The sequence below is a fragment of the Bos mutus genome, chromosome 28 (assembly GCF_027580195.1).
Source record: "Bos mutus isolate GX-2022 chromosome 28, NWIPB_WYAK_1.1, whole genome shotgun sequence".
NCBI classification, from domain to species: Eukaryota; Metazoa; Chordata; class Mammalia; order Artiodactyla; family Bovidae; genus Bos; species Bos mutus.
Genome location: NC_091644.1, coordinates 22,004,134 through 22,018,123, shown reverse-complemented (window position 1 = coordinate 22,018,123; position 13,990 = coordinate 22,004,134). Strand labels below are relative to the sequence as shown.

General features: G+C 36.9%; 1 protein-coding gene across 4 annotated transcripts in view; it reads right to left on the bottom strand.

Annotated features, from left to right (window-relative positions):
• Positions 1-13,990, bottom strand: part of CTNNA3 (catenin alpha 3) — a 1,958,943-nt gene that overhangs the window by 1,432,144 nt on the left and 512,809 nt on the right. The window lies entirely within an intron of this gene.

The window sequence follows — 13,990 nt, the reverse complement described above, 5'->3', positions numbered from 1 at the left end:
ACTTAGCAGGACACACTTAGCACCACAGGACTGGAAAAGGTCAGTTTTCATTCCAATCCCAAAGAAAAGCAATGCCAAAGAATGTTCAAACTACCACACAATTTCAATCATTTCACATGCTAGCAAAGTAATGCTCAAAATTCTTCAAGCTAGGCTTCAACAGTACACGAACTGAGAAATTCTAAATGTTCAAGCTGGATTTAGAAAAGGTAGAGGAATAAGAAATCAAATTGCCAAAATCCGTTACATTATAGAAAAGGCAAGAGAGCTGCAGAAAAATATCTACTTCTGCTTTATTGACTATGCCAAAGCCTTTGACTGTGTGGATCACAACCAACTACAGAAAATTCTTCAAGAGATGGGAATACCAGACCACCATTCCTGCCGCCTGAGAAACCTGCATGCAGGTCAAGAAGCAACAGTTTGTACCAGCCATGGAACAATAGACTGGTTCAAAATTGGCAAAGGAGTAGGTCAAGGCTGTCTATTTTCACCCTGCTTATTTAATTTATATGCAGAGTACATCGTGCAGAATGTCAGGCTAGATGAAGCACAAGCTAGAATCAAGATTGCTGGGAGAAATATCAATAACCTCAGATATGCAGATGACACCACCTTTATGGCAGAAAGTGAAGAAGAACTAAAGAGCCTTTTAGTGAAAGTGAAAGATGACAGTGAAAAAGTTGGCTTAAAAGTCAACATTCAGAAAAATAAGATCATGGCATCTGGTCCCATCACTCCATGGCAAATAGATGGGGTAGCAATTGAAACAGTGACAGACTTTATTTTGGGGGACTCCAAAATCACTGCAGATGGTGACTGCATCCATGAAATTAAAAGACACTTGCTCTTTGGAAGAAAAGCTATGACCAACCTAGACAGTGTATTCAAAAGCAGACACATTACTTTGCCAACAAAGGTCCATCTAGTTAAAGCTATGTTTTTTTCCAGTAGTCATGTATGGATATGAGATTTGGACCGTAAAGAAGACTAAGTGCCAAAGAATTGAAGCTTTTGAACTGTGGTGTTGGAGAAGACTCTTGAGAGTCCATTGGACGCCAAAGTGATCAAACAAGTCAATCCTAAAGGAAATCAATCCTGAGTATCCATTGGAAGGAATGATTTTAAAGCTGAAGCTCCAATACTTTGGCCACCTGATGTGAAGAGCCGACTCATTAGAACATACCCTGATGCTGGGAAAGACTGAAGGGAGGAGGAGAAGGGGACAACAGAGGATTAGATGATTGTATGACATCACTGACTCAATGGACATGAGTTTGAGCAAGTTCAGAGAAGTGGTACAGGACAGGGAAGCCTGGCATGCTGCAGTCCACAGGGTTGCAAAGAGCCAGGCATGACTGAGCCACTGAACAACAACAAAGCTAATAAATATTGATGGTCAACTGCCTGACATGAAACTCATGATGCAAATTCTTCGTAAGAACTTATTTTAAAATTGTGCTCTAGATTTCAGGTTTACCTTTTTCAGGTTTTGGAAAATTGAAATAAAATCATAATTGTATCTAGCTACCTAGAAATCATCTCTAAGTTTGATACCACATTCATGGAATCATAAGATTGAACATTCTCAGTAATATCATGTACAGCATGTATCTAATAGTTCCAAGAGGCCAAGAGCAAGCAAGGTCTAGCAACCATTATTATCTACATATTTTAATTACAAGGTACTCAATCCCTTCCTTTTTGAATCATCATATATAAGAGATTTTGTTGTCCTCTTCTTGGGTTCATTAGATGCATTAAAAATCTGTCACCAGGTTCAAATGTCAGCTACTCATTATCTTTACAACAAATATTTATTAAACAATTACTATGTCCCTGTCACTGTGCTAAGAAGTGGGGAATGTTTATATGATATCATTCGTCTACTCAAGAACTCGACACTAATAAGGAAAAATAGGATAAACTAATGTATTAAAAACATATGCAAATGTATTAAACAAATGTATTAAACTCAAGATCTAATTGAATTTCAACACTGGCCATTATTTGGCACAAGAGCTATTACTTAGAAAGGGCAGTTACTGAGGGGAGGTGGTCATGAGAAACAAGTTAAGGTATGTCTTCTAATTCTTGTTTCTTTTCAACATAGACAAGTAATGCAACTTGACAGAAGAGTAGTTTGCTTCTTTAAAAAGGACACAATAATTTCTAACCTATTTGCTCCACAAGGCAATTTGGTTCTAATAAGAAAATGTGTAAGTAAACATGCTAAATAGTGCAAATGTCAGGTGCTAGTATTAAGCCAGTACCTAAAACAATGCCTCATATAGACTAGATTTAACAAATATTTATTAAATTTAATGAGAACCTTGTAACATAACCTATTCTCAGATTTATCATCCTATTGTAATATATTTTATTAAATTTTAAGGACTACTTCATACACAAGAATGTGAGTGAATAATAATAATAAAGCATCCATGAAACAATGCAGCTTATGAAAATGAATTGTGCCCACTGACTTTAAAGCTCCTGATGTGGCTATGTACCCTCTCTCTCTACCCACTCCACTTTTACATTTTGCATTAAATATTCTCTCCTTTTTATAACTTATCATATATGCCTGTACCGCTATATACATATAGGCAGATAGATGTATGGTTTAGTTTTGCATGTCTCAACCTTTATATAAATGGAAACATTTTGCATGGATTCTTACATGGCTTGCTCTTTGTTAGGTAAAGCTTTATGATGTGGTATTCACTCATGTTAATTTCTGTAGAGCTTCCCTTGTGACTCAGCTGGTAAAAAATCCACCTGCAATGCAGGAGACCTGGGTTCAATCCCTGGATTGGAAAGATCCCCTGGAGAAGGGAAAGGCTACTCACTCCAGTATCGTGGCCTGAAGAATTCCATGGACTATGGAGTCCAATGGGGTGGCAAAGAGTCAGACACAACTGAGCAACTTTCACTTTCACTTTCTTTTCATGATAATATGCACTGCTATAACTTATTCATTTTCATTCATTATACTCACACTTCTAATTTTAAGAAAAATAGTTTTAATGACTCAAATGTAAGTATAAAGTTCACTATAAAAATTAATAGGAACCCTTTATTAAGTAAAGAAAATTTACTTCTCTTTATAACTTGCTAGAAGTTTCAAATAAACTATATTGAATTTTTCAAAAGTTTTCTATATACTCTGAGATTAAAATATCTCTTTTTTCTCTTGGGTAAATAACATCTGTAGATATTCTAATGTTGAACTAACATCACATTCCCAGAATAAATCCAACTTTATTATAATGAGTTCTTTATTGCTTAACAGTCTGCGTACATTTTAAGATTTCTGCATCCTTAGATTGGCATGTGAATTTTCTTCCTTGTCTTACCCATGAACTGTTGGTATTGATTTCACCAGCTTCATTTAGTGAATTGAAAGCTGGTACTTCTTTTGTTGTTCTTAGGAAGTTATATTTACATATACTCAAAAGGAATTTTAGTACTCTTCATAAACATATTTGAGACTAGGGTTTGTTTTGAGTAAAAACTGTTAACTACTAATTCAGTTCTTTAGTTCACATTATCTACTCTTGAGTCAGTTCTGCTAAATTATGTTTTCCTAGGAATTTTTCTAAATTTCATCCAAATTTTAATTTGTATCAGGATAAAATTCTTCATATATTTATAGTTATGTTATATCCATATATAACATCCATCCAGAATGTTAGGTCCATGAATCAAAGTAAATTGAAAGTGGTCAAACAGGAGATAGCAAGAGTGAACATCGACATCTTAGAAATCAGTGAACTAAAATGGGCTGGAATGGGCGAATTTAATTCAGATGACCATTACATCTACTACAGTGGGCAAGGATCCCTTAGAAGAAATGCAACAGTCATCATAGTCAACAACAGAGTGCAAAATGCAGTACTTACGAAGTACAGTCTCAAAAACTACAGAATGATCTCTGTTTCCAAGGTAAATCATTCTTTATCACAATAATCCAAGTCTATGCCCCAACCACTAATGTTGAAGAAGCTGAAGTTGAATGGGTCAATGATGGCCTACAAGACCTTCTAGAACTAACAAGAAAAAATATGTCCTTTTCCTCACAGGGGACTGGAATGCAAAATTAGGAAGTCAATAAACACCTGGAGTAACAGGCAAGTTTGGCCTTGGAGTGCAAAATGAAGCAGGGCTAAGGATAACAATTTTGTGAAGAGAACACACTGGTCATAACAAACACCCATTTCCAACAACACAAGAGACGACTGTACACATGGACATAACCAGATGGTCAATACCGAAATTATATTGATTATATTCCTTGCAGCTGAAGATGGAGAAGTTCTATATGGTTAGAGAAATAAGACCAGGAGCTGACTGTGGTTCAAATCATGAACTCTCATTGCAAAATCAAGACTTAAATTGAAAAAAGGAGGGAAAACCACTAGACCATTCAGGTATGACCTAGATCAAATCCCTTATGATTATGCAGTGGAAATAACAAATAGATTCAAGGGATTAGATCTGATAGAGTGCCTGAAAAACTATGGACAGAGGTTCATAACATTGTACAGAGGCAGTGATCAAAACTATCCCCAAGAAAAAGAAATGCAAAAAGGCAAAATGGTTGTCTGGGGAGGCCTTACAAATAGCTGAGAAAAGAATAGAAGTGAAAGTCAAAGGAGAAAAGGATAGATACACACATCTGAATGCAGAGTTCCAAAGAATAGCAAGGAGAGATAAGAAAGCCTTCCTAAGTGAGCAATGCAAAGAAAGAGAGGAAAATAATAGAATGGGAAAGACTAGAGATCTCTTTAATAAAATTAAAGATACCAAGGGAACACTTCATGCAAAGATGGGCATAATAAAGTACAAATATGGTATGGATCTAACAAAAGAAAAAGAGATTAAGAGGTAGCAAGAATACACAGAAGAACTGTACAAAAAAAGATCTTAATGACCCAGATAACCACGATGTTGTGATCACTCACCTAGAGTGAGACATCCTGGAGTGCAAAGTCAAGTAGGCCTTAGTAAGCATCACTACAAACAAAGCTAGTGGAGGTGATGGAATACCAGCTGAGCTATTTCAAATCCTAAAAGATGATACTGTGAAAGTGCTGCACTCAATATGCCAGCAAATTTGGATAACTCAGCAGTGGCCACAGGACTGGAAAAGGTCAGTTTTCATTCCAATCCCAAAGAAAGGCAATGCCAAAGAACGTTCCAACTACCATACAATTTGCACTCTTCTCACACACTAGCAAAGCAATGCTCAAAATTCTCCAAGCTAGGGTTCAACAATACGTGAACTGAGAACTTCCAGATTTTCAAGCTGGATTTATAAAAGGCAGAAGAACAAAAGGTCAAATTGCCAATATCCATGGGATCATCAAAAAAGCAATAGAATTCCAGAAAAACATCTACTTCTGCTTCATTGACTATCCTAAATCCTTTGACTGTGTGGATCACACCAAACAGTGGAAAATTCTTCAAGAGATGGAATACTAGACCACCTGACCTGCCTCCTGAGAAATCAATATGTAAGTCAAGAAGCAGCAGTTAGTACCAGACATGGAACAATGGACTTGTTTCAAATTGGGAAAGGAGTACATTAAGGCTGTATATTGTCACCCTGCATCATGTGAAATGCTGGTTTGGATAAAACAGAAGCTGGAATCAAGATTGCAGGGAGAAATATCAATAACTTCAGATATGCAGATGACATCACCCTTATGGCAAAAAGCAAAGGGGAACTAAAGAGCCTCTTGATGAAAGAGGAGAGTAAGAAAGCTGGCTTAAAACTTAACATTCAAAAAATGAAGATCATGACATCGTTCCCACCACTTCATGGCAAATCGATGGGAAAACAATGGAAACAGTGAGAGACCATATTCTTGGGCTCCAAAATCAGTGCAGATGGTGACTGAAGCCATGAAATTAAGATACTTTTTCCTTGGAAGAAATGCTATGACCAACCTAGATGGCTCTTAAAAAGCAGAGACATTACTTTGCCAACAAAGTTCTGTCTAGTCAAATCTATGGTTTTTTGAGGTGTCATGTATGGTGAGAGTTGGACCATAAAGAAAGCTGAGCACTGAAAAATTTATGCTTTTGAACTGTGCTGTTGTAGAAGACTCTTGAGTGTCCCTTGGACTGCAAGGAGATCCAACCAGTCAATCCTAAAGAAAATCAGTCCTGAATATTCATTGGAAGGACTGATGCTGAAGCTGAAGCTCCAATACTTTGGCCCCATGCCATGATGTGAAGAACTGACTCATTGGAAAAGACCCTGATGCTGGGAAAGATCAAAGCCAGGTGGAAAATGGAATAACAGAGGCTGAGATGGCTCAATGGCATCACCAATCTGATGGACCTGAGTTTGTGCAAACTCTGGGAGTTGGTGATGGACAGGGTAAAGAGTCGGACATGACTAAGTGATTGAACTGAACTGAATCCTTCTTCCTAATATAGCTCACCAACAAGTCATCAATTTTATTAGTCTTTCCAAATAACATGCTTTTGTCTTTGTTGACCCTCACTATAGAATCTTTCCTTTTGCTTGTGATGTAATCAATTTCTACTCATATTCTATTCCTTTTAGATTTGTTTACTGTTCTCTTGCAAGCTCAAAGTGGAAACAGCTCATTAATGATATACTCTGCATATAAGTTGAATAAATAGGGAGACAATATACAGCTGTGTCAAACTCCTGCTTGATCTAATCTGTGCTAAACTCCATCTATTGATTTTTTTTTATCCAATTGCATTATTCAGCTCTATGATTTGCTTGTTTTTTCATCATTTCCTCTTTGTTAAAATTCTTACTTTGTTCATAAATTGCTCTGCTAACCTCACTGAGCATCTTCCTAACCATTATTTTGGATTATCTGTTTGGTATATCACAAATCTTTATTTCACTATAGTCGACTTCTGGAGAGTTTGTTCTTTTATTTGGAACATATTTCCTTGTTTTTTCTCCTTAACTATTTCTGTTGATTTCTATGTATTAGATATAATAGCCACCTCTCTAAGTTGAGGGACTGGTCTCAAGTAAGAGATGAACCCCAATAATCAGCCCATCCAGCTAATCTGGATGCTTCTCAAATCTTTGTGCTAGTCTAACTGGAAAAGCTGGGATACTAGATCTGTCATCAAACCCCTACCAGGAAGAAACTAGTAGCTGTGCTTTATTGCTGGCACCAGCCTGGGAAAGGAGTTGTGGAAACAGGGTTCAGGAGGGCTCATTCAAAACTGCCACTTTGTTCTCTGTGGACCCCAAGAAACTGGAGAATGTATGGCTGCATTGGCTCCCAGAGGCAGGCAAGTTAGAAACTAGATCTTCAGCCAGTAGTCAGAAAAGTCTACTATACTAGATGTGTAGTCCAACTCCTTTCAGGAAGAAGATGGAGAGTTGGTTATTTCACTGGAGTAAGCCAGAAGAAAAGCCATGGAAAGTGCCCACATGCAGGTTCAAAGTCCTAGGAGACTAGTGATTGCCTATCTCATCAGTTCCCAAAGACAGCTGAGTTAGAAGCCAGAATCTGGTCAGCAAGTGGAAAAGATGCTGCTGCTGCTGCTGCTGCTGCTAAGTTGCTTCAGTTGCGTCTGACTCTGTGCGACCCCATAGACAGCAGCCCACCAGGCTTCCCCATCCCTGGGATCCTCCAGGCAAGAAAAGTTACGTGCATTCTAATCCCTTCCAAGGAGAACTGGAAGCTGGACTTTATTGCCTGCTCATTCTAAACTGAGCCAGTGGGGAGAGCTACATGAATTAATTGAAAACTACCTTTTTGTTCTTTATGGCCCCAAAGGTCTAGCAAACACTGGGCTCCATCAGGTGCCAAATATAGACAAGCTAGAAGACAGTCCCTTTGATAACAGCCAGAAAAGTTGGAGTGCTAGATATGTGGCAAAATCTTTTCTCCTCAAGAAGCTGGGAGATTCCTCTCAACTGTATGAGGTTGTGTTAAGAATGGAGTTTATGATGAGAGTGTGTCTCAGTTTTTCCTGACTCTTTTGAGGTGGGCATTTTCTTAGTTAACCAACATGCAGGTATCTCTCAACTATTTTCTGGATTTCCCTCAGAGGCAACTGATAGATGTGTAGTTATTTACTCAGTGTGTTTATGGGTAGAGGGAAAAGTCAGGAGCCTCCTATTCTGCAATCTTGCTGTTGGTGGTGATGGTTTAGTCATTCAGTCATGTCCTACTCTTTGCAACCCCATGGACTGTAGCCCGCCAGGCTCCTCTGTCCACGGGATTGGGTGGAGTGGGTTGCCACTGCAAGAATGCTGGAATGGGTTGCTATTTCCTTCTCCAGGGGCAATTTTGCTGAGAATAAAGCTAACCCTATTTTCTTTTTAAAATGTTCTTTTTGCATTTGGTGTTCTTCAGTTTCATTACAATATTTATAAATATGGATTTCTTTCTATATATCTTGCCTGGAAATTATTGGAATTTTTAACTATGGATTTTGTTGTCTTCCATTAGTTCTAGGAAATTCTTAGGATTTATTTTATACTTCTCTTCTTCTGTATCTTATATCAGATTATTTTAGATCTTGTCACACTATCCTCCATCTCAACTTTTTTTTAAACATCTCATTTTGTGTCTCTGTGGTGTATTGCAAATAACTTCAAATACATCTTTCAGATCATTAATTTGCTATCTAATCTCTTGTTTTGCCTAACTATTGAATTTTTCACAATATGTTTGTCATTTTAGATAGTTCTGCCTGATCAATTTTGATAGACTTTTGTTTCTTCATTACAGTCCTCATACTTTACTGAGTAAATGAGAAAATAATATTTATTAAGCATACTAATTTACATTTATTATCTTACTATTTCAGTATCTGCAGTGTTTTCAGATCTGATTCTGCAGTTTGCTATTTCTACAAAACTTCATTCATGTATCTTGCTTATTTGTGTGTCTTATGACAACTTATTTCCCTTGAACTTGGATGAGAATATTTTGTGGACTGAGAGTATGGTGCAGAATTTGAGTTTACTTCTGGCAGTTACTTCCATGTATTACCAAAACAGGATCCTTTACATTTTCAGCTGAAGTTTTAGAGGCTACACAGATAATATAACTTTTGACTCAAAGTCCAGGTAAGAATAGACTACAAAATTTCCAGGATTTTGTTTTTTGTTTTTTGTTTTTTTTTTCTGAACCACCTAGGGCCAAATTAAGCCAGTCAAGTTTTCCTACTACCTCCTGCTGTAGAGGCTAGTGTTTTTGTTGTTTATCCAGTGAGATGGTCAAATAAAAGGATTCTCAGATTCTTGGAAGGGTCTCATGTGCCTTTTCAGCGAATAGGCTTTGTCTTTTGTCCTTAGTTCATGATCTTTCAAAATCCAAGTTACAGGCAATAATGCAAAAGAAATTCCCTGTATTGCCTATCACAATGCAGATGCTGGCCTGCTAGTTTGGATTTGTGCTCTTAGCACCTGGCTGGCCCCAGGAAATTTCCCTAATTCACCCATCAGATTATACACATAGTTAAAAATGTTTTATCTATTATTTTTAGTTCTTCTAGCTCACCATATTCCTAAAACCCAAACGATGTTTTCATATTAAATTGCTTCTAGATATTACTGATGCCTATTTTTCTTTAGCTCCTAAACACTAATTTGATTAATAGAGGTCCTGTTTTCTCTCTCAGGTAAAAATATAATACAGGGTCTACATATCTCAGAATTATTACTCTTAGTAAAAGGCAGCATAGCTTGGCAGTTACATGGAACATAAACTAAAGCAAGAAAGCTACTGGGAAAAGATTTTTTTCTCTTTGGGCTCTCTTATGACAGAAAGGAATCTGAGCAGCATATCATCCAGCTATTTTTCCCTGTGGTTTTCTTCACTATAAATTTGCAGCCCAGTTAAAAGTTAGGCAAAATAGAGTACATACTCTAACAACATACACTACAAGTTGGAGAAAAGTGCAAAAACAAGGATAAGGAAAAAATACTCTTCACTCCTATATTGCAAAATGACAGGCACCATTTCTTTACTCATTATTTCCTTCATTCATTCATTGATATTTACTATATATACAGCATTGTCCCAGATGTTGGGGATACAACACTGAATAAAGGAATATATGAATGATGACACATAAATGAATACATAGAAAGAAGATAAGAATACAAAGTTGACAGCTCTTTGAAAATGACACAATACTACAAAACTCCTTTGTCATTATCATCTTTATCACAAGAGAATCTGGATAATCCTGTGGATTATGATTATAAAAGCTGTGTTTTCCTTACACACAAGAGCAAATACACCTTAGTAGACTTGACGTTTCAAAGCAATTTTCACTGGCAAAGTTTCTGACTTAAAATACATTCAAAATTCTGTTAATCTACAATTGGACACTTCTCAATTCTCATTCAGTCATAAATGCAGAAATAACACTCTATAATTCACATTAGCTTTTCAAATAAATTAATCGATTTAGCCTAGACTGTGTTCTAATTCAACTTCTATTTTCTCCAACAATAAATCTCAGGTTTCATTTCCACAACCAGCTATGGACCAGAATGAAAGATTTAACGAAGCTTCAGCTTGGTAGTTGTTGAGTAAGCACTCTGATACATTTCTACACTATAAACATTTAATGAGACTTACTCCCAAAGAGTATTTACTACATCAATTTATTTCATAGTATTATGTTTGCAGAAGCAAGATAGTGCAAAGGTTATTTTGGATCCTTTACCAATACCATTTCCTGTAAATAAAGAAAAGTGCAACCATTTAATTTACAAAATCATTTTAAAAGGCTAAATGCTCAATAAATTCTGCTTTATCTAGTTCAGACAGCCTCAGAAGCTATTTGTAACTTGGGTATAAAATGTATATAAAATTTAAGCATTTTTATATCAGCTTTCTGTCTCTAACTTTGACTGGAACTGAATTTCAAAGGTTGTTGAGACCGTATTGGGATTTCTGGGCAATATATTTGAAATTCCACCCTGCCTTGATAAGGGAGTCAGCCACTTATCCTACAAAAAGAAAGTCTCTATCACTATACGTATGCCCATTCTCATCCAAGCCACAAACACACATACACACACACACACACATATTACTTTTTCCTTTTCTCCAACCACTGCCATTTCTCGCCTATCACTTTCAACTAAAGTGAGAAAAGAGAAGTCCCTGAAGGAAGACAATTTCAAAATCTTCTGCCTTCTTCTAATATAGAAAAAAGTATCTGAGATAAACTGGACCTCTTTTTTTTCACATTTTTTTTTTTTTTTTTATTTTTTTTTTTTATTTTTAACTTTACAATATTGTATTGGTTTTACACAAGCATCCTCTGACACAATTCGGTTTAGTACTATGAAAATGTGATACACAATCCTATCTGTCCACTCTTGCAAATTTCACCTCACCATTCTAGTCACTCCCCATATACAGACTATTTACACTTAAGTAACACAGGTACCCAGAAAATAAATTTTCAATAAAAAGTTATGCCATCTTTGGGGCTAAGTGACATTTATAATTTTTCTGATGGCTCCAATAAACTAAGAATTGTAGAATAAATTTTGTTGAATTTTAATTAAGCACATTAATATCTACCTGTGAGAATTCAGTATAACACAGAAGTTAGAAATATCTTCAAAAGTCAGACAGACTAGATCCTGATTACTACCACTCACTAGCCTTCTGATTTGAAAAAAACTTATATAAATCTGTTTTATTTTCTGTAAAACAACAATAACAACAACAACAACAAAAAACCACTTCTATGGTTTGTTGTTATTTAGTGAGTAAGTTGAGTCCAACCCTTTGCAACCCCATGGACTGTAGCCCTCCAGCTCCTCTGTTCATGGGATTTTCCAGGCAAGAATACTGAAATGGGTTGCCATCTCCTTCCCCAGAAGATCTTCCTGACCTAGGGAGTGAACCCACATCTCCTACATTGCAGGCAGATTCTTTACCACCTGGGAAGCCCCCACTTATAATGGACACTTGTAAAAAGTGATAAACTTATGTTAGATGTTTAGCTATCAAAAAATGCTACATATTGTTCCATGGGAGATATAATGTTCAGCTAGTATCACTGGTATAAAATTAGTTGAAAACATAATCTTGCCTACAGGGTATTTTTCAATCTTATTGTGAAGACAAAACACTCATCTAATAGACAAGTTTACCAAGTATTGATTACACAGGGCAAACATTTAGATGATTGGGTATTATTAAAGAACCATCATTATTTTTCCACCTCATCTAGACAAATAGGTCCTAAAATTTTCACATTAATGGTAATAATTGGGAACTTAATAGATTATTTCATTGATGCCAACAATTAGGAATTTAATAAGATTAGAAATGAAAATGCCTGTTTAAGATGTGTGACTAAAGTAAAAGCATATGGAAAGGTTATTTTAAATTTAAATGAATTATATATCTAGTAAGTTTATTGTGAAAGTAATAATGTTAAGAACAACACAAGAATTATAGGCTGTGTGCTTGTTTAAGTTATCAGTAAAACTTTAGTAATTTTAATTGTGCTTTTTTTTTCCATTATGTAAGTATCTGCTTCCAAATAGTCACCTCTGCCACTAATAATGAAAGCTAAAATCTACTGAGAACTCATTATATGCCAGCCACTGCTATGAGCATTGTTACATGTATTATTATTCACTGAGTCAGACAACACTAAAGTATAGGGCCTATTATTATTATTTTCAATTTATAGGCAGGAAATTAGAAAATTAAGAGTTGAATAAAATAGCTTACTTAAGATTGCATGGGCAGCAACCACCACAGCACGGATAGGAACCCAGGTATTTGGTCTCCTGAACCCTTATCTTTAAGCATTATATAGAATTGTCTTCCATTAAACAAGTACATATCTGACTTGGATAACCAATGATCTTTGACATTATACTGGAATGTCTGAGAAATAGCTCAACATTTTGCAAACTAAGTTGCTGATCTTCCTCTCAAAACTGACTTCACCCATTTCTTCCCCATCATAGTCGATAAAAACTCATCCAATTGCTCAAGCCAAAAAATAAACAAACAACAACAAAAACTTGGTAATTATCTGTGGTAGGAACAGAGAAGTACAGCCCACGTCTCCCTTCCAGGTAGGACTTGCTGCCTAGCTGTGGAGAGTGAGACCAGCAAATGTCCCTGGCTGTCAGTTCCTTTAGGATCTGCCTCAGCTGCAGAGAGGTTATCCCCACTCCCCATGTCTGCAGGTCAAACCCTTTCCAGGGCAGGGTGACCTGCCTCCAGTGACTGAAAGAGGCTTGACTATTTTTGCCCGACAAGATACACTTGAGGTTAAGACTCACGTCAGAGCTCCTTGCTCACTGGTTCAGCTTTGGAGGTCCAGCTCACAGGTAGACTTATTCCTCTACTCAGTCCTGCTCCCTTCCTCTTCTTTCATAGACATTAATTCCTAACAACACCTTGTATCCCAAACTCTGTCTAGTGTGTGCTTCTAAAGGATCTAAACTGCAACACCAGCCATGACTCTTCCCTTTCTCTCACACCCTACAACTAATTTGAATTGTCAAATCCAGCTTGCTCTTCTTACAAAATTTAGCCTTAATATTCACTAGCCACCCTGCTGCTGCTGCTGCTAAGTCGCTTCAGTCGTGTCCAACTCTGTGCAACCCCATAGACGGCAGCCCACCAGGCTTCCCCGTCCCTGGGATTCTCCAGGCAAGAACACTGGAGTGGGTTGCCATTTCCTTCTCCAATGCATGAAAGTGGAAAGTGAAAGTGAAGTTGCTCAATTGTGTCCGACTCGTAGCAACCCCATGGACTGCAGCCTACCAGGCTCCTCTGTCCATGGGATTTTCCAGGCAAGAATACTGGAGTGGGGTACCATCACCTTCTCTGACTAGCCACCCTAGTCCAGACTAAAATGTAAAGAGGTCGTGAGAGCAGTGCTCAATTATACCCCAAGCAGAAAGAACAGTTCAATAATAAGTATTCATGGAATGAATAAACTCTATATTTCATAAACTGATCTATGT